Source organism: Panthera pardus, unplaced genomic scaffold, assembly GCF_024362965.1.
Source record: "Panthera pardus isolate Hobbes unplaced genomic scaffold, ASM2436296v1 HiC_scaffold_26, whole genome shotgun sequence".
In the NCBI taxonomy this organism is placed as follows: domain Eukaryota; kingdom Metazoa; phylum Chordata; class Mammalia; order Carnivora; family Felidae; genus Panthera; species Panthera pardus.
In genome coordinates, this window is record NW_026526832.1 from 12,645,472 (window position 1) to 12,666,229 (window position 20,758).

The 20,758-nt window shown below is 35.3% G+C and overlaps 1 pseudogene; it reads right to left on the bottom strand.

Annotated features, from left to right (window-relative positions):
- Nucleotides 1-530: 530 nt before the first annotated feature.
- Nucleotides 531-1,044, bottom strand: LOC109262125 (protein phosphatase 1 regulatory subunit 14B-like; annotated as a pseudogene).
- Between the last annotated feature and the right edge of the window lie 19,714 nt (nt 1,045-20,758).

Sequence of the window (20,758 nt, forward strand, 5' to 3'; positions counted from 1 at the left end):
AATAGTCACATGAAAGAAGAACTTGGTTAGTTATGTAGGAGCCTAAGAGACACAAGGATAAGTTGATGGAGCATAAATGATGACAGGTTTCTATTTTTATCCATGCAAACATGAAAGCAATTTGATAATTTATAGTAGGATGAAGGCAATGTCTCTTTGTTATTTCTGGCTATATTCAAAGGCAGGGAAAGAATCGGAATTTTTTGTTTTGTTTTGTTTTGCTTTTTTTGTTTTTCTTATGCCAGAGGCACATCCTAGGTTTGTTAAAGGGTTCAGCCACAGAGTCAGTACAAGAATGCAAAGAGTTCTATCAGGTTAATAACAATTAACAACAACAACAACAACAACAACAACAACAACAACAAAAGATGGAAAACTGATGGGGCAGAGAAGAGCTCCTGGGTTAGGGGCATGGGGAGTGCCACTCATGGTGCCAGGCCTGGCAGCAGGGACCCTCAGTATGGTTGTAGATATGAGGTGGGCTCAGGGACAGGTGGTGATTGTCTTGTAGGAGCCACCATTCACCAGGGTTAAGGACCTTGACTTCTTCTGGGCCAGGGTGTGCTCAGCCTCTGTATGCTGTGGGTCTTGTTCAACAGGCCAGAAGTGAAGGCCTCGGTGGGTTTGTAAGTCAACCAGCAGCTGCTTGACCCCGGCCATCCAGGAACCATCCCTCCTCATGTCCAGGAGCTCATCCATGTCAGTCTCCAGCGCCATGATCTCCTCTTGCTGGCAGTCGTAAAGATGAGTGAGATGCTCCAGGATCCACTCCTTCAGGTTCCATAACTCATTGTGCTGGTACTTGACCGGGACCTTCTCTTGTCACCTCAGTGGGCCCTCATCATCCAAACCACCTGAGCCCTCACCTGCAGCCCCAGAGGGGGCTCTGAAACAGACAAGGTTCCCAGACCCCCTCCTGCTGGTCCCAGGAGTCCAAGCCAGCAAGACCACACCCCCAAGGAGTCGCTGTCCATCGCTGTGGCCACCAGGGCCACAGGTGCATTTTGGGCCCCTCCATATGCTGCCACCACTATCCACCTGCATGCTGGGATGGTGAAGCTAGGTTTAAACATTGTTGGTTGGTATGTTAGTAGACTTTGATTCCTTTAAATATGGATGATTTCATTGTTGTTTTGGATTTACATGCCACCATTCTGTTTAGTAACAATTTTAGTTTCCCTCTGAGACCTGAAACATGTACAGTTAGTGACATAGGAAAGCCAATTTGTTATACATGCCCAAGAAGTAAAGTTTCATTCTCTAAGGCATTCGAATTATTGTTTTTTAAAGAACATTAAATGACGACGTTTGTTTCCAGTAGGTTTGTGCATGGATTTCCAATATTAAAGACTATCGATGTTGTTAGGATTTCTATAGTAAGGCTAATTAGAAACTTATTACTGTCAGGGATGGGGAAAGGCTACTGGGCTACAGACCAAATTTTATTTAAAACCATGGCATAATTATCACATCATATTTTCAGTATTGTCTTTTGTAACCCCTAAATTAATAGACTACTATTTTAGTAGGAACATATTATGTGTGTGTGTGTATACATATATATATATATATATATATATATATATATATATATATATATACACATACATATATATATGTGCGTGTGTGTGTGTGTATATATATATATATATATATATATATATATATATATATATATATATTTTTTTTTTTTTTTATGGACAATTTTGTCCTTACCAGTGGTTTGACTGGATTTATCTGAGGGCTGGGGATAGCCAGCAGGAGAGGGAGTGAGAATTAATTACTGATATTGACTCAAAGGGACACTTTATGCCATTCTGTATCAAATCCAGGATTCATCTAACCCAGCTGGAAGCATATTGAAAGGCTAAGTGTTGCAACTTTGTAATAAACCAAATGAGTGAAGGAAATGTTTACATGTATGAAATCAAAGTGGATGAAGTGGGATGAAATATACAATTCTGAGCAGCAGTCTCGTGTCAGGTAAATGCAGAGGTCAGAACTGGATTATAGGGTGGTGCTCAACATGTTGCCATGGTAAGCGTCTTACTAAAAAGTGTTTCAGCCTAAGATGGCTTTCTGTTAATAATAACTAAGAATTTTATTTTCTAAAATGTTGTCAGTTCAGAAGAATTCTTGAAGTCATTCTGGGTTATTAGCTGATATGGATTATATTATTTGTCCACAATTCTTCTTGTTCTCCCTTTCTTAACCATAGCCTGCCCGTGGGTGGAGTTTACTTTCCTGCTAACTAATTTGGGTTTTGTTCATATGAGTTGCTTTACACAATGGAATGTTCACTTATCTATACACAAATTTATCTTATGTATTTGTAGCCAAATGCACATTAATACAGGTTTTATATTTTATCTATTGAAATTGGATGTATTCAGTGTATATATTTTATATATTTATATCCATCTATTTTCATATTATTTTCCATTTATACCTATATAGAATATCTATTTTTATGTATTTCTCAGTTAAAACATTGAATATCAAAACATTAATTGACACTACGCTACCAATTTCAACCCATAAACATCCATTTCATTCCCCTTTCATATTAGTAACTTATTTCTCAATACTAAGAAATTTGCTCTCAATATTCTAAATATATGTATTTGCCTCCCATCCCAGTACTAACCAGGCTCGACCATATAGAAATCAATTTGACAATAAACTTCATATATTGAAAATAAATAAATAAATAAATAAGTAAGTAAATAAATAAATAAATAAATAAATGTATTTGCTTTAGTCCTAGAATGTACAGAATATTTTCACAATTATTAACTTGTTCTTCTGCAAAAGAAAGCTTACTGACTCAAGTTTAATATTTGTATAGTGTTTTTCCCCCTTTATTCTGAGAGCATAGAATCTAAATTCTGTGTTTAGAATTTACTTGGTCTGGTTCTATATACCCCCCTCAAATCTCTGTCAATTTTGCAAATCTGTGTTAGAAACTTGTCTCCTTACCCTTTAAGACAGTTGCTTTCTGGTGGCACCATTCACCCACAGAATTTTCAAATATCTTCCGCAAAAAGTCAATGTGAATGAGGAGGTCACTTTTTGCAATTACTTGTTTTCAAAGACCATAGTCCCTGAGGCCCTGATGGTGTTGGTTGCTCTCCGGGGCCTTTCTCTCGTGGGCAGAAGTAGAAGTCAATTACAGTCATTTTAACGTCTTAGCTTTCTGGTCAGCCAACTCTAGCATGTGCTTTATTTGTGGGCCGGTTTCTACCACTTTTATTTTCTCTTAGATTTCAGTCATATGTTTAGTCTTATAGCTTGCAAAATAATACAAAAGTTTGGATAGTCAAATCAGGCTTAACACAAATTATAGATTTTAGCCAGTACCACGTTCTTTAATGACTCAAAAGATACTGACAAAGCACAACACAAACCACATATTCTTCTCCTGGATAAGTCTGAAACAATCAGGTACAACCCATCATAAAATGTTCTTCTTTTCCCATTAAGAGTTTCATTCCATTCTAGATTTAACCAGAAAGCTTAAGACAGCTGTGAGCAATACATAGGACACATCACTTTAAAAGTGTAAGCCACTTATTTCATAAAGTATGGTCTTTATATCCTTTTAGTTGTGTTGCATAGCTTACCTGACATTTTCAAAGGAGCCTAGTCATGCATTCACAAGTTCCAAATTGTTTGCAATAAAGAACCTGCACAGATCAAGCACTTTCTGTTAGTAGTGTTCCATATACAAGAATTCTCTTGCTAGTCAATAGCCAGGAAGTTTGTTGTTACCATGTTTGCATCCCTTCTTTTCTACCCAAGATGTCCCCAGTAAAGGTAAAGTGTAGATCTCAGGGTGCTGAAAAAAATCATCTTCATTTCTTATTTATTAACTTCTTGTATGGGCTCAAGATGATGTTATATTTTGGAGAATGTGTTTGTCACTCCCTCCACTCTTATGCCAATACGGTGGTGGCTGACTGCCTTAATCCAGAGATGTGAGTGCTGAAGTTGGGTTTCATCTCTGGTGAGGCTCAGTTTACCACTAGGTTACCAGTTGCCTTCTAGGGTTTTCAGCCAAAATCTTGATACACTCTTTGTGGTTTCTTCCTCTGGCAAGCCTGTATCTCTTTTCTTTATGTCCCATGCTTCTGAAAGCTCCACTCTTGTTTTCCAAGATAGTGTGTTTATGTTTTCACTCTTACCCCCAAGCAATTCAAAATAGGGTAAATGTCTTGGATGGCAAAGTGGTCATATACTTGAAGCACCTAGTCTCCAGCAAAAGCTCTACTGAACATTTTGCCCCCGATTAAATTTATACAAACACTGAATTCTCAGGCTCCTTTGCATAGTCAGCACTAGCAAATAACTACGCCTTTGAATGTTTACCTGTCTTCATTCTTGACTGTTCTAGTACCACTTGCCTCGGTGACTCTCTATGACTTTCCTACAACTGATCCGACTTTCTTACAACTTCACTTACTGTTCTTGTCTTGTTCCAGTCTTCTGCTTGCTACCTCATCCTCCCCCGAAGTACATGTCCTAATTTTTTTAATTATTAAATGAGACAACATTCCCCCAAATTTTAAAGTTTGAAAGAATTCGAAAAATGATATCTCTAAAGAATCTAGTTTTTAAATAAAGTACACATTCCAAAACTTTATAAGAAATCACAGTGTCTAATTTTGTAAACACTAAAAGCAAGCCACAACTCTATAGAAATTAATTTTCCGTAGAAAACTTTATGTTGATGTGGCACTCCAATGTGTTAATAATATATCAATAATCATTTAAATAGGTGAAGTATTTAACTTTTAAATATTATTCTTTAAATAATAAATAATAATAATTTAGTATTATAAATATAATATAAAATCATAAAAATACAAAATAAAATAAGATATAAAAAATATAAAATATAAAATAATAAAAATTAAATATTATTCTTTAAATAAAGAAGACTGCACCATCATCACTGGGACTATGACCCTTTGTTTTTTTTTTTTTTTTAATTTTTTTTTTTAACGTTTTTATTTATTTTTGAGACAGAGAGGGACAGAGCATGAATGGGGGAGGGGCAGAGAGAGAGGGAGACACAGAATCGGAAGCAGGCTCCAGGCTCCGAGCCGTCAGCCCAGAGCCTGACGCGGGGCTCGAACTCACAGACCAGACCGTGAGATCGTGACCTGAGCCGAAGTCGGACGCCCAACCGACTGAGCCACCCAGGCGCCCCTGACCCTTTGTATTTTTACACTGGCTTGGGGAAGAATATATAATTTGCCTTTCTTTAAATTTACATTGAAAAATTTTATTTAGATGACTTCCATGAAGAATACATAAATGAACAAATCTTTCAGAGAAAGTAGAATTGTGTACAATTAGCACCTGAATAGGAAAAGGCAGCTAGTACCCATGGCTACAGTGGCATCACTGAAAGGCCCCTTCTTCCTCATAGCAGAATGAACTGCTTGTCTTTTTATTACTCAAGCAATGGAGGTGCGAGAGGACAGAATAACATAAAAAGGGGGGAAGTTTTCGTACTTCATCTTGCACCGTTGGATCGGTGTTTACTGGTCATCTGAGATTTCTCCATTGTGTTAAATACACTAGAGAAGACAGGAAACAGACAGGTATCTGACCTCCAGTAATGGGTCCATGATTGGAAGAAGTGGATAAAAGCCTGAGCATATCTTGGAACATGCAATCTTTTTGCTTAGTCCGGATATTTGGAAATATGTATCTGATTGTTGGGAAGAGAAAAGAATACAAAGATAGATTTGGTGTCCTTATGCATTCAGGTGATAGATGAAATTATGAATACTAAAGCGATCACCCAAAAGGAAATGTATATTATAAAGAGAAAAATCTGAAGGCATCTTTTATCCTAAAAGGTGTAATGGCACTATTTGCTAAATACTTCACTTCTCCAAATTATTAGGGAAGATCTGTTTTAGCGAAAATTAAAATCATATGCTATATTATTAAAAGCACTAAATCTAAGGTCTTTTAATTGACACTCTACTTAATCTGTATGTTGTCAAGTGTTATATCATTTTATTTATTATGGCTCTGAATATTTTGAAACTTAGGACACAGTAGGAAGAATTATCATATAACATTAAAATATACCATCAGAATATATTGTATTCTCATTTAATCATGCACACACAGACACACACACACACACAGATGCCTTGCATGTTTTGTTAGAATGGTTTTACAATTAAGATTTTGTGCCTCTGTGAATTACCTCTATTTCCATTTGTGTCGGTGACTTCTTATTACAGGGATATATGCTACTAATTATTTTTGCCTTGACTTTTAGTTGATTCATTATTACCAATTATTTTTGTTTGACTTTCTTAAGTTTTCAAAATATATGATTACACTATCTACAGGTGGTCAAACTTTTGTCTCTGTCCCATTCATCATTAGAACTCTTTTGCTTTCAAGTCATACTGGGTTCATAAAAAACTTAAAATTATATAATCATACAAGACAGACATTTTTTTATCATTCATTGTTCCTTTTTTTTTTTTGATCTTCAGTAATTGGCTCAAGGTCACACTTCAAAGAATTTTATTTACTTAATTTTTTTTGATACACCTTTAAAAAGAATGTGAAAATAGTGTGTATGTATGAATGTATGTATGTATGTATTTATTTATTTAGCAAAGGTATAAATCATGCTACAGATTGTTGGGGAATCTGGGATGGGAATGTATGTATGTATGTATTTATTTATTTATTTAGCAAAGGTGTAAATCACACTACAGATTGTTGGGGAATCTGGGATGGTAGTCACCTGTGGAGTGTGGCCTTTTTTAAAAAATATTATTATTTTCTTTTTATCATGATCAGTGTACTCTTTAATTCCCATCGTGTATTTCATCCATCCTCCACCCACCTCCCCTCCAGTAACTACCAGTTGTTCTCCACAGTAAAGGGTCTGTTTATTGGTTTGTCTCTCTTTTTTCCTTTTCTCATTTTAATTTTAAATTCTACATATGAGTGAGATCATATGGCATTTGTCTTTCTCTGACAGACCTATTTTGCTTAGCATTGTATTCTTTAGCTCTATCCATGTTATTGCAAATGGCAAGATTTCATTCTTTTTTATGGCTGAATAATATTCCGTTATATCTATCTATCTATCTATCATCTATCTATCTATCTATCATCTATCTATTTCTTTATTCATTCATCTATTGATGGACATTTGGGCTGCTTCCACAGTTTGACTATTATAAATAAGGCTGTAATAAACATAAGGGTGCATGTCTCCCTTTGAATTAGTGAATTAGAAAGAGACTTTTTTATTTTTTACTTTAGTAGGATGACTTTTATTATTTTGCTATTAAATGTATCTGCTTCATTACTTCAATCCAATATTTTTCTAATGTTCAACAAGTAAACTGTGCCTTAAGTTTTCCATGTGTATGTGTGTGTTTCAATTACAAGTGAGCATAAAATTTGATTTTTTGAATGTTTTTCGTTTGAAGTTGTGATAATTACATGTTTTTCTTCTCCATTGACACACTGATGTACTTTATATCAATTGACATATTGATGTACATTATTGTATTAATATACATAGTAATATGACTCATTACTTTAAGACCAATATAATTCGTCTTCTTATAATTTGTTCAGACTCTGTTGACATTGAATTTGCCTTGGTATCCAAACATTATGGATATTAAACTCATGGATATTAAAGTCATAGTAGATTAAATGGATTTTAAATGAAAATCACACCTACAAATATGAAAAACGCTATAAGAGAAAAATGGTTCTATGTTAATCAAAAGAGAGTGGGCCAAGTTTCAGCTGTAAGTGTAACCAGGACAGTGCCTCTCAAGAGGTAACATGTAATCTGAGACCTGAAGGGTGTAGAAGATTTTAGCGAGTTGAAATCGGGCAAAAGAATTCCAGATTACCGAAACCATGTATGCGCGTGTGAGCGTGTCTGTGTGTGTTGATGTGTGTACATTCTGCTCCAAAAGTAAAAGACTGTTATTGTGGCTCCATTGTTGTGAAACAAGACGATTGCTCTGGTTAGACTTGGCAGAGGTAGTTAGGAGCAAAATCATCACCGTTTTACTAGATGAAGCACCATTTATATGCGGTAAATTATTTAAGTGAAATATGGGGAAATTTGAGTCACCGTTATCTATTTAAAATTTTCCCATCTTTATTATTGCATTAGTGTGGTCTATAGGCAAATGTTTCAATCTCTTTTGGAGATCAAAGATGCAGTTCAAACTCTAATAAGATCTACAATCTCTCTCTACTCCATTTTGTTCAGATATGACTGCCCTTTTCCTAACATAATGGATTTATTGACTGTTATATTCATCATCTTTTTTATGTTTATTGAATTTAGTTTATCCTTCATGTTGTACTTCAATTTAATATGTTTATAATTTCAATAGTATATGATACATGATATTGTTTAAATAACATTTAAATATACATACTAAATAGTAATATTTAATGTAAAAATGTTTTCATAGAAGCATTTTATAAAGCACAGATAGCAAAGACTAAGAAATGAAAAATTACCCAACACCCTCAAGTAAGGGCAATTTATACTCTGTGCTTAGAATGTCATGTTAACCTATGCATATAAATGCATTTCAATAGAAATAGGTATCACTAATACTGTTCCATTTTCCATTGAAATACAACCTACATATTTTGCCATTTAAGTATTATTTTAAAGCTAACTTAAAAATATTAAAGTATCATTTATAGATGTTTAACAGAATAAGATTTTCAGATATTAAGCAGAGTTGTTCAACATTCATAGTTCTGCAATTACTTGATCCCAATATCCTTTATCAAATATTAAGGCAGCAATGATAGCTCTGAGTATATATTCACTCAGGGAGAGAGCTAATATGACTGAAAGATAGATGTAAATCCCTTTCTTTGATTCTAAGGATAGCTTCTTGAGACTCACTATAGAATTAAATCAGAGTTTCCTTAAAAAAAAAAAAATATATATATATATATAATCACATATTATAGTTATAATATATAATTATAATAATATAGCATAATTTATAATTATATAATTTTTAGTTTTAATATAGAGTTACGTATTGTATAATATATTAATATTATATGCTATTATCACATATTACATGTTCCAGATAAATAAATACATTGAAATTTCAGAAAAAAAATTCATTCCATAGAATGGAAAAGTGTGAAAATGGGAAGCTAATTTTGCCTCACACAAAGATAATATTTTGATTATGTGATAAAAGAGAGATTCAAAGGAAATATAAAGGTTAACATCTCTAGGAAAGGACCTAAGTCTCATCCCCTGGACTATGCCTAAGGACTGTCATTAGAAATCAGAGTTGTGTGGGATCTGAGAGAAAAGAGGATTTATTTCTTGAGAGAAAACCACGAAGCCAGCAAGTCTCATAGAAAAATCTTCTTGTCCCATGTGGTACAGCAGAAGCAATACATTCATGTTGACAAGCCCTAAGCAGGCAAACTTAGTGTGTCTTGACCACGTGATCTTCTATGAGAGAAAGTTCAACTGTTCATTGTACCATCAAGAACTGAAAAGTGTGGTTATAGGAGGAGGAGGAAGTGACCAACATATATTTGACATCTGGAAAGGTCTTTAACTTGAAGAACAGATATGTCAGCTGCAGATGCACCTGGGTGAGGGAAAAATAACCAAAAGCCACTGGAGGCTGTCCATTTAAATAAAACTCAGAATTCTCATATAGTACTGGTCAGAGAAGGATCCTTTGTGCTTAGAATGCGTAAGCCTCTTTGAACTCGCAATATCTTGGGGCACCGGGATGGTTCAGTAGGTGGAGCATGGGACTCTTGATCTTGGGTTTGTAAGTTCGAGCCCCATGTTAGGTGTAGAGATTACTTAAAAATAAAAAGTATATTTAAAAGACCCCTCACAACATCTTAAGGAGAAATGAAGAAAAACAAAGAAGAGAAAATTCTATTGATTTGGTACTTATTCAGAGAAAACAATATGCATTTGAAATATAATCCAGTTATTGATTTAAGAATGTAATTTAATTGTTCACTTTTGAAAAAAGTAGAGCTTGAAAACTATAGATATAGATTAATGAAGACATGAGATTGTGATTCTAATACTCACAGCAGCACAGATGTGGCAGAATAGTTCATGAACTTTCATAAAATGACAGGGGCACCTGGGTGGCTTAGTAGGTTGAACATCTGACTCTTGATTTTGGCTCAGGTCATGATCCCAGAGTCATGAGATCAAGCCCTGCATCAGACTCTGCACTGAGTGTGGATCCTGCTTAATATTCTCCCTCTCTCTCTCTCTCTCTTCCTCTGCCTCTCTCCCCAATTCATCCTCTCTCCCTCTCTCTTTCTAAAATAAAAAAAAAATTAAAGTAAAAAAAATGACAAATTATTCACTGAGAAGTGATTCAGCAAAATGGTCCAATAAGAGATGAAATAAATATTACTGGACTCAGATAGTTGTCAAATATCCTGGATTATATTTACAGACTGCATGGACTTGCATCTTTTTATTTATTGCAGATAAACCATTCTATTTTAATTTTGCTGTTGATCAATGTAAAGAATAAAATAATGGATTATTCAATGAAACATATATTTTATGATTATCAAAGTCAAACATATTACCTTAGTTTCTTTATTCTAAATCCTAACTAAAAATCAGGAATGAAAGCATCACAGGAAAATCTCTAAATGCTTAGAAATTAAACTACACTGAAGGGTAAACAACAACATTTTAATTGTCCCCAGGTTTGTTATCTTTGACTTTCTATTAAAATAGTAACTTTGGTTTGAAAAGAATAATATTCTTTTCCTTTTCCTTTATGTAAATTAATTTATATGAATTTGGTATCAGTCAGGTTAACACTGGCTCAATGGGTTAGAGGTGTCTCCTTCTATACTATTTTTAGGAAGAGTTTGTACAGGTTTAGTTTTATTTCTTCCTTCAAGTGTTTGGTGCAATTCATCATTAAATCATCTGAACCTTGATATTTTTTTGGAAAGGTGTTAACAACGTGTTTAATTTATTAACAGTTATAAGACTATTAAGGTCATTTATTCCATTCCGGGTGAGTTTTGTTACTTTGTAGTTTTGCAGAAATGATCTATTTCGTCTGAGTGGGCAAATTTATATTCACAGAGTTGGTTTTAGTGTTTCTTTGGTTTCCTATTAATATTTTCAGAGCAAACAATTGTATCTCCTCTTTCGATCATGATATTGGTAAACTGTGTTTTTATATTCTCTGTCATTCTTTCTAGAGATTTACTAATTTTATTAACTTTTTGATCAATAAAAATTTTTATTGGCAACCTTTGGTTTGATTGTATTTTTCTCTATTTGTTTTCTATTTTCAATTTTATTTCCATTAGCTATCATTTCTTTTTTTTATTTTTTTCTTCTTGATTTGGCTATGTTTTATTTTAAACAATTGCTTAAGATGAAAGCTTAGATTCATGATTTGAAAAGTATTTTGTATTCTAATATGTATTTGATGCTATAAATTTCTATATAAGCCCTGCTTCAGCTTAATTCTACAGATTTTGATGAACATTAGGCGCCCCCTTATCCATGGTTTTTTTTTCTGTTTCAGTTACCCACAGTCAACTGTAGTCTGGAAGCACATGGTCCTCTTTCTGAAATATCATCAGGTCAGTAATAGCCTGATGCTATGTCTCTGTGCCTACATCATTCATTTCACTTCATCTCATCATGTAGGCATTATATCATCTCACATCATCATCGTCATAAGGGTGAGTACAGTATTCTAAGATGTTTTGAGAGAGAGAGACTGTATTCATATAACTTTTATTACAGCCTATTTTTATAATTATTCTATTTTATGACTACTTATTGTTGATAACCTCTTACTGTGCCTAATTTAGAAGTTAAACTTTATCATAGGTATGTATGTATAGGAAAAAACATAGTATATGTAGGGTTTGGTACTATTTACAGTTTCAATCATCCCCTGGGAATCTGCAATCATTTTCCCTATGGATAAATGGAGGAATATTGTATTGTGTTTTCTTTTTTGTATAGCTGAAAATATTTCCTAATTTTCTTTAGGTTATCTTCTTCACCCATGAGTTACTTAGCATGTTGTTTGGTTTCCAAGTATTTAGACATTTTCCTGGTATCCTTCAGTTAGTGATTTCTAGTTTAATTCTATTACAGTCTAATAACCTACTCTGTAATTTCAAGTATCTTACATATGATTTGATTTGTTATATGACCCATATATGATCTACTTGATAGCCTGACTCGTTCCTTATGTATAATTTGCATGTTGTTTTGGTCCAGATTAGAAAACCAATAATGTATGCTTCTAGAGTACAGTCTGACAAGCTCCATGATGGAATTAATCCATAATGACTAAGTTTCAGAAGATTTCAGAAAGAAGGAATCTAGCTCCTTGCATGGTGGGGAACAGATATATTCTCTTTAAATTTAAAGGTATTAGTTACGGGGTGCCTGGGTGGCTCAGTTGGTTAGGCAACAGACTTTGGCTCAGGTCATGATCTCGCAGTTTGTGAGGTTGAGCCCCGTGTCGGGCTCTGTGCTGACAGCTCAGAGCCTGGAGCCTGCTTCGGATTCTGTGTCTCCCCCTCTCTCTACCTCTCCCCTGCTCACGCTCTGTGTCTCTCTGTCTCTCAATAATAAATAAACGTTAAAGATTTTTTACAAAATAAAGGTACTAGTTAGGATTCAGTTAAAAAATGCTTCCACTCTAGGTTTTCCAGACAAGACACTGGCACAAGACATTGGCTACACATGTGGGAGAGGTAAAGAGAAGCCAAGTTAAGGGTAATGAGATGACCAAAAGTGAGAAAAGACAGGTCTCCGTTTGTAGTGCTAGAGGGACAAAGAAGAAATTATGTAACTAGGTACCCAGCCTGGTGTCACCTAGTGGAACCTGAAAATGCATTAAACTTTCCTCGTTGTAGCCAAGATCACAGAGCGTAAAGCTGTCTGGTGGAAGATAAGGAAGGAGGAGATCCAGCTTCTCTCAGAGAAAGAAAGGGAGAGAAATGTGCTGTCTTTCCTCATCTTCCAACGTTATCTTCTGCTAGAGGTTCGCATTGGCTGAAACTTCCTCAAAGCCAGAAGGCAAGGGATTATGGGAAATACAGCTTTCTGCAATGTAGAGTAGGCAGGTAAGGGCTGCCTAAGGACCTGAGATGGAAGAGGAAGATGACCAGAACCCTGGAACAATTTCATGTTTTGTTTGATGAGACAGCTACTGAAGAATAAATGTGTTCACATCAAAAGGGTGTGTGAATTTATCTGGAAGTATATAGTTCTAACTCTTGCTTCAGATTAAGTATTACCTTGAGATTCCAGAGAACTGTATCATGCCCCTCATTATAGGAGTTGATGATGCTACACCACTAATTGTACATTCATTTTATTGACTGTAATAATAGAACTATTTAACATACTTTCATTTTTTTAATTTTTAATGTTTACTTATTTTTGAGAGAGAGAGAGAGAGAGAGAGAGAGAGAGAGAGCATGAGTGGAGAAGGGGCAGAGAGAGAGGGAGACACAGAATCCACAGCAGGCTCCAGGCTCTGAGTTGTTGGCACAGAGCCCGATGGAGAGCTCGAACTCACAAACTGTGAGATCATGACCGGAGCTGAAGTTGGACACTTAACCGACTGAGCCACCCAGGCGCCCCCTTAACATATTTTTATAACTTGTTTTTCTTCTCTCAAAAGTGAGAAATGCCAAACAATATAAATTTGAAATCAGACACTTGAAATTATGTGATAAATTAATTGGAATTATAGATTCGATTTCATGTCTAAAATGAACATATAATTTGAGAAAATCAAACCTCAACTGAAATTATTTTGAGAAGCCAAGCTTGCAATATGTTGTAATCTTCCAGAAGCCTTGCTTGAATTTTAAGTGATGCCCCAGGGATAACTGAAAAAGATGAGTTTGTTCTTCTCAGCTAATGTCAGCATCATGGAGCCTCCCCATGCTTGTCGCAAAGGGGCCATGACTCCTATAATGGGTAACTGATACACCGGGTGACATTGTGCCTGTTTAAGTTTTAAACCAGCTCTAATACAGCCTTTATTCCTTTAATTAATAAGTTGGTATGTGCAATTAAAATATTCCTTTGACTGTATATACAGAAAGAGAAAAATAGTTCCACTTAAGACAAACCTGTTTTATTAAAGCTTAGCTTCTTTTTTTAAATTTTTTTTAACATTCATTTATTTTTGAGGGAAAGAAAGAGATAGAGCACGAGTGGGGGAGGGGCACAGAAAGAGAAGGACAGAGTATCTGAAGCAGGCTCCAGGCTCTGAGCTCTCAGAGCCTGATACGTGGCTCAAACTCATGAACCAGTCATGGTCTGAGCCAAAGTCAGATGCTTAACCTATTGAGCCAGCCAGGCATCCCAGCTTAAAGCTTACTTTCTAACACCATTAGTAGAAAACCAGCTCTGCAACATCTGAAATTCCTCATTAACACCAAGAAAAGGAGGACAAAACGAAAGTTAAAAAAAAACCCCAAAAACTCCCCTTTCATTTGTCAGCAATGTGTGTGTAATGACTAGAAAAAATGAAAAGTGACTATTGGTAATCACTTTAGGATTTCATTCAGCAGAAATGATGCCCATAGTTGTAGAAAGTATCTTTTCATAGAAAAAGGGCACAATACAGAAAGAAAATCCATTTTAATAAGCATATTGTCTAGAGTTTCTCACCAGGGATGTTGTCACATAACAAATCAAATTGTCAACTGTCTCTAGCCCTAATTTGAGGGGTCTCCTAGGAATGTCTTGACCATTGGGGAATCTTATTTCGCCAATCTAGATTTAAGAATCCCTAAAGCATATGCCTTTTTTTTTTAAGTGGAAAGAGAAAGGAAGAAAATCAATTATTTCCAGCTGAGTTTTCTCTACTTAACTTACAATAGATAATGTTTATTGAACATGCATCTTTCTGAGACCATTTTCTAAAGTCTTTCAGTTGTTATTTTATTTAGTCATCAAAGAAAACCTTATGAAATAATGAAGTAGATATGTTTACCGTCCCAATTTATAGCAGGGGGAAATGATGCTTAGAGAGTTCAATTAACTCACCTGTTGCCATACCACCAAGAAATGGTAGAGTCTGTGTTCGAACCCAAATCTGTCTGAATCCAGGGCCTGGTGATCAAAACACTTAAAAATAGCTCTTGAAAGGCTACTGTCTGTGTTTGTAAGAAAGGAAGGTTTAACAAGATTCAATCACTCATAGCAGAAAACACAGTTATTGATCATGAGCTGGAATTAAAACCTAGATTATTTTCTCCATACTATGCCATTCCACTCTTGGGAATTGTAACAGACAAAATACTCAACATCTCAGTGTATAAGAAACAGAAAGCTTCAATGGAGAAGCCTCTGAAAGGAGTGGAACTCTTACAGGCTGAAAGGATCCAGAAAGATACATTCTGGGTCTTCAAAGATAGCTCCCACTGACCTCACATATTTGTGAGGGATTAATTCTACTAAAGAGAGCTTATCTTCCTCAAAGCTCTGAAAATCAAACCTCAGTTTTCTCAATGTGCTTCGATAAGTACATTAGATCTCAATGTACTTAATTTATAGATTCCTTAACCATGACGTCGAAATACCAAAGGGTAACCATTCTACATACAGCATCATCACCACTGCCGCCATCAGCAGAAGCAGCAGCAGCAGCAGAGTCACGTGTTGAATAGTTCCTAGGGGACAGACATAGTACTTACTGTTAACAAACATGGTTTAATCCTCACAGCAATGTAAGAATTATTTCCATGTTGTAGGTGAGGAAACAAGCTTAAACTTATCAATACCATACCACTAGGGAGCGTTGAGCTACAACATTCACCTCTTAACAGTTAAGGAATACCTCTGCTTATATATTTATCAAAAGCTCATTATATGGCTACATATGATCAATTCTGTTGATCGCATGTAGGATATATGTAATTAAACACTGGGAATATTATATATCTAAAGAGAGAGAGAGAGAGTAACCCACATGTTTAAATAGACTGAGGACGCTAAAATCTTCCGATGATGGGAACTATTTCTCCACTACTCAGTGACTAATACTCATTAATTGTAAAAAGGTGCAAAACCTAGGTGAATATTTCTATAAACACCATGATCATTTTCCAAAAGTTTCGCTACTGTGTGCGCTTCAATAGTATTTCTCTCCATGAAGTAAAAGGCTCTTCTTATTTATTGTGTAATTGTCACTTGAAAATGTCTTTTCTCTTCTTTCTGAGGCCTCTGCTATGCATATGTTAGCCCCCTTGTAAAAGAAAATAATAAGTATGAAAGAGTCATCCTCTAGTCACTGAGGGATTTTGGACAAGTATTTCTATAATATTTAAAGACAGCAAAATGACTACAAAAGCCAACAAAATTTATATCTAACCCATCACCAGTGAAACCAGGAGTAGAGTATATTGCTGTACACGGAAACTCATTTTTTCGATCCAATTATCTGAATTTCCTATGACCATTATACCTGTCAACCGTGTTCAGACAAAATTGCCGAAGGTCAATGCCTCTAATATTAAGTTCTGTCACACAGAGCCTGAGTTAAGTGACTTCAGAAGAAGCTGACAGAACGTGAGTAAGGATAGCTTGCTCCTCTGCCAATAAGAGTTGGTATTGATGACTAAAGTAATGTCACTAGTCACTACTGAGTTAAGGTCGTGTTCTAATGACACTCCCTATGACAATCAAAAAGGTCTTCTGGTACAAGATAAAACACATATTAATCTAACTCCAGGGAATTGAAAACAATGGATGTCTTTCCAGTGCGGATCAACCCTCAAGTAATGATGCAAATATTGCAGGCTGAAAGTGTCACATTCAACACGAAGATAATAATTCTAAACAGGCTTCTCTTTTTCTCGATCATAGAAGCTATTGTTACATTGTATCTAGTGTGGGTTTCTACCATAATTATTACCATTAGTCTTTGAAATGGCATTTGTGCAAAGCAGCTTTCCTTGAACTATTTTGACATTTTGAAGGCTCCTGATCATTTTTGCTCATCTAATTAAACCTATGGTCCACATAGTAAGCTGTTTTTTGCCCTGACCGGGCATAGAATATAGTCATTTGTTTCTAATAGGGTTTAAATATCCTAGGTAGTGTTTATGTTAAAACACATAAAATGTGGTTTACAGCTTAACATTTTCTATGTTCTGTTTGAAAAGAGGGGCCCAGAAAAGGAAGTTCAGATTGGGCTAAGTGCTGAGTTATCTCATGGTGAATGTCACAGTAGGAAAAAACAGTCTTCCTTCTTTGGTGATAAGAGTAATCGAATCAGGGAAAGCAGGTTCACCCTCAAAAGGATCATCTCCAAGATATTTTGTTTTAGGTAATGTTTGTTTCTATGTATAAAACCACCGAGGAATATGATTTCTGTCTTGGATCCTGGCCAAGACAATAGGATAAGATGGGAGGAAGTAAAAAGGAAAAAAAGTGGGTATCCTTGTGGCGCCCTTTTTTTTGATGGGCACTCCTTGCTAAGAGATTTGTAGACAAGAAATATGGAAATCTACCTCTTTCCTTTTTCCAATTTTTGCTATACTGCTGCATTGATGACATGAAAAATCTACCTGACAAACACATCACAGTTCCCTATATATGAATTAGAAACTACATGTTCCTATATAAAGGCGTATAGTAAATTTATCCTTAACTTCTACAGCTTGTATATCCAAATGCTTTCGTTCTAAGTAAAATTCAGTATGGTGGATGTCATGAAGATTTATATGTATGCCACAGCCACCAATGGTTCCTCTGAAATAGGCACATTCTATCCCTTAAGACCTTGGCCACATGATATATTTTGTGATATTTTCTAAGTTAAATATTTGGCACAATCTAACTCCTTCACACTTTCACAGTGCATGTTACCATTTCTTTTGTTCTTTGCTGTTGTTGTTGTTGTTACTGTTGAAGACATGTCTGTTTGTTAAATAATATAGCATGGATTTATAATTTGTTCTACGTAGTGTCTCGTTTCTGTCTAAATAGTCTACAGACAGTCAATAAAGGCAGTCTTGAAAATTTACTTGTAAGTTGATTGTCTGGAAGTTAGAGTGTATTTTCCATATAATCAATGTAGTAAATTGTGGTTCTCTGGTCAGATTGTTACCAATGTAAGTTCTAGATCCTGGGATCAGTGAGATTAAAATGTACAAGAGAATGAAAAAGGGGAAAGATCAACTTTGCCTAGGATACATATAAATAGAATTTAGAAAAGAGAGAATTGTGATTTTCATCCTTTATCCCATTCCTTTAAGGACTTCACCTTCACCTCTTCAACCCATTTTCCCAGACCCCCCTTCCTCCTATGCTGCCTGGCCCTGCCCTCTGTCAGCCCCATTCTGTGGCACCGTGCTTCCCACTCCAATCTGAAATTTCTGTTCTCCTCAGTTATATCGCCTTGTCTTTCTAAGAAGAATAGTTCTGCAAAGGGACGAAAGAGGTCAAATTCACTTCAGTTAAGCTGTGAAGGACACTTAGATATAAGCTACTTTAAAGGTGACACTAAACTATCTCATTCTTTTATTGTCTTCTCCTTTTTCACACAGTACATAGATAGTACTTGGCATACACCCATTAATATTTTTAATAGAGAATGATAGCATCTAGTAATTCTATATCTAATAACATGCATTATTCTCAAATAATGCCTATTATCTAATATTCCCCATTAGCGAATAACAATGATGTTTTTATAGATTGTTGCCTTAAACTGCAGTTTTACAGTTTTGTAAGGAGTTGACTTATTCAAAATTCAAATTAATTAAGAAATGGCATGTTCTACTGTGTCCTAGGTCTTTCAGATGTTTTATATAAACATTTTAGAATTAAAGTAAAATCCATGGAGTAAATATCCTTCTTTTTATTTTATATATTTTTATTCTTATTTATTTATTAATATTATTATTATTATGTGCAAAAAGGTCTTTTTATAAAGTACGGGGACAGAATATCCTACTTCTTAGATCAGGAAACTAAGGCCTCAAGAAACTAGCTCAAAGTGGTCACTATCAATTAGCATTCAAACCTAGTTCTGTCTGACTTCAAATTCTATACCCTTTCTGTTAAAATACTCTAAAAGGGGACATTTTTTAATAGCTATAGTTATGGTAAACATAGCACAAAGAACGTGAAGATTTCAGGAAATGTGGGAGAAGAATGTTGTTGATGGGTTTTGTTGATCTGTGGTGGAACCACTCGGGTCTTAAAACTGACTCTGCCCGTAGGCTTATAGAGCCTTTACTTTCTTCCTTTTTATCCGAAGCTTTCTATTTTCCAAAAGACCTATGTGCTCTGAAGCCAAGTCCCAGTGCCATGCATTTCTCTACCTCCCTATGAAGTTCTGCAGGAATCTCTCACTACTATATCACTACTTTTTTTTTAATGAATCAATAAGTATTTTTAAAGTACTGTCGAAAGAGAAGATTTTCATATTTTAACTCAGAAAAAAATAAAATGTTCATTGATATAATTTCTCTCTTAACACTTACGTTAGCTTACATTTTTACATCTTTCCACGCACTGCCATAAAATATTTCCTTCCTTTTATTTAGAGACTTACAAACTCTAGCTAACACTTTACATATATGACAAAGCTATGGCTTTTGATAATAAGAGAAACCACCAACCTAATTTACTAAGTGCCATGAATAAAAAATGCAAATGGCTCACAGGCGGTTTCTTTGTAGAGGAGGAATAGTAGAAATTTAAGCAATTTTCTGGTGATTTGCATCAAGCCAGGCAGCTAATCTGAATAGTTCATACACTTTTGTATTAACAGAAAAGAAAGATGGGCTTTTGCCAGAAATAATCCTGAGAGTTGACTCTGAAAACACAGGTTGGGATTTGGCTTCATGATTCTGAATCGTATGCAGGAATTAAACACTTCATTTACCCTCTTCCCAGGAGAGCACCTAAATGGAATAAGTCTGCATCACCCTCTGGTATGGCTTTTCAGAGGAATTGAGAATGATACCGATACCATTTGATTCTCTTCTGATCTGGCTCTCACATATTCAAGGTCTCTCTCCTGAAAGAATGAATTGAAACATGACTTTAACCATACAGAGTCCTAACCCTCAAGCCAGTCTCTCTCTATGACATTTTGAATCTGGGAGACTAATTTATTACCTCCTAGCATTTTAGGTGGATCAAATTCTTCTACTGGATTAACTTTGGTCTGTGTGACAAAGTGTGGCATTAAGAGAAATACATAAATCTCATGTTTTAAACAAAGTTAAAAAAGATAGAATCATATGTCTCTCAATCCTACCTTCCATTCCTTCTTCCCACCCCCACAATTATTATTTTTTTTGTCAGGTTGGGCTGGATTATGCTGCTGAATATCAGTGGATTCACTTAACAGAATTGTATTTTTTTGCCCAAATTACGTGAACAACACGGTTCAGCAAATATACTCAGAGGCCCAATCATCATCACAGCAGTGGGAAAGAAATGCAGCAAATCCAAATCATGCACTGAATCTTAACCCTCTGTGTGCGGAAGTGAGATACCTGATTCAATGTCCCATTTTGCTATCTGAAGCAATTCTCATTGCCATGCCTAACTTGAAAATCAATTGAGAAGTGCAACCTATGGTGTGCACTGGAAGGCAAAGCACCAGAGGTGATCAGGACCAAGAACTATTACACGTTTCTTCTATACTCCCTCTTTTCTCACAGGACCATA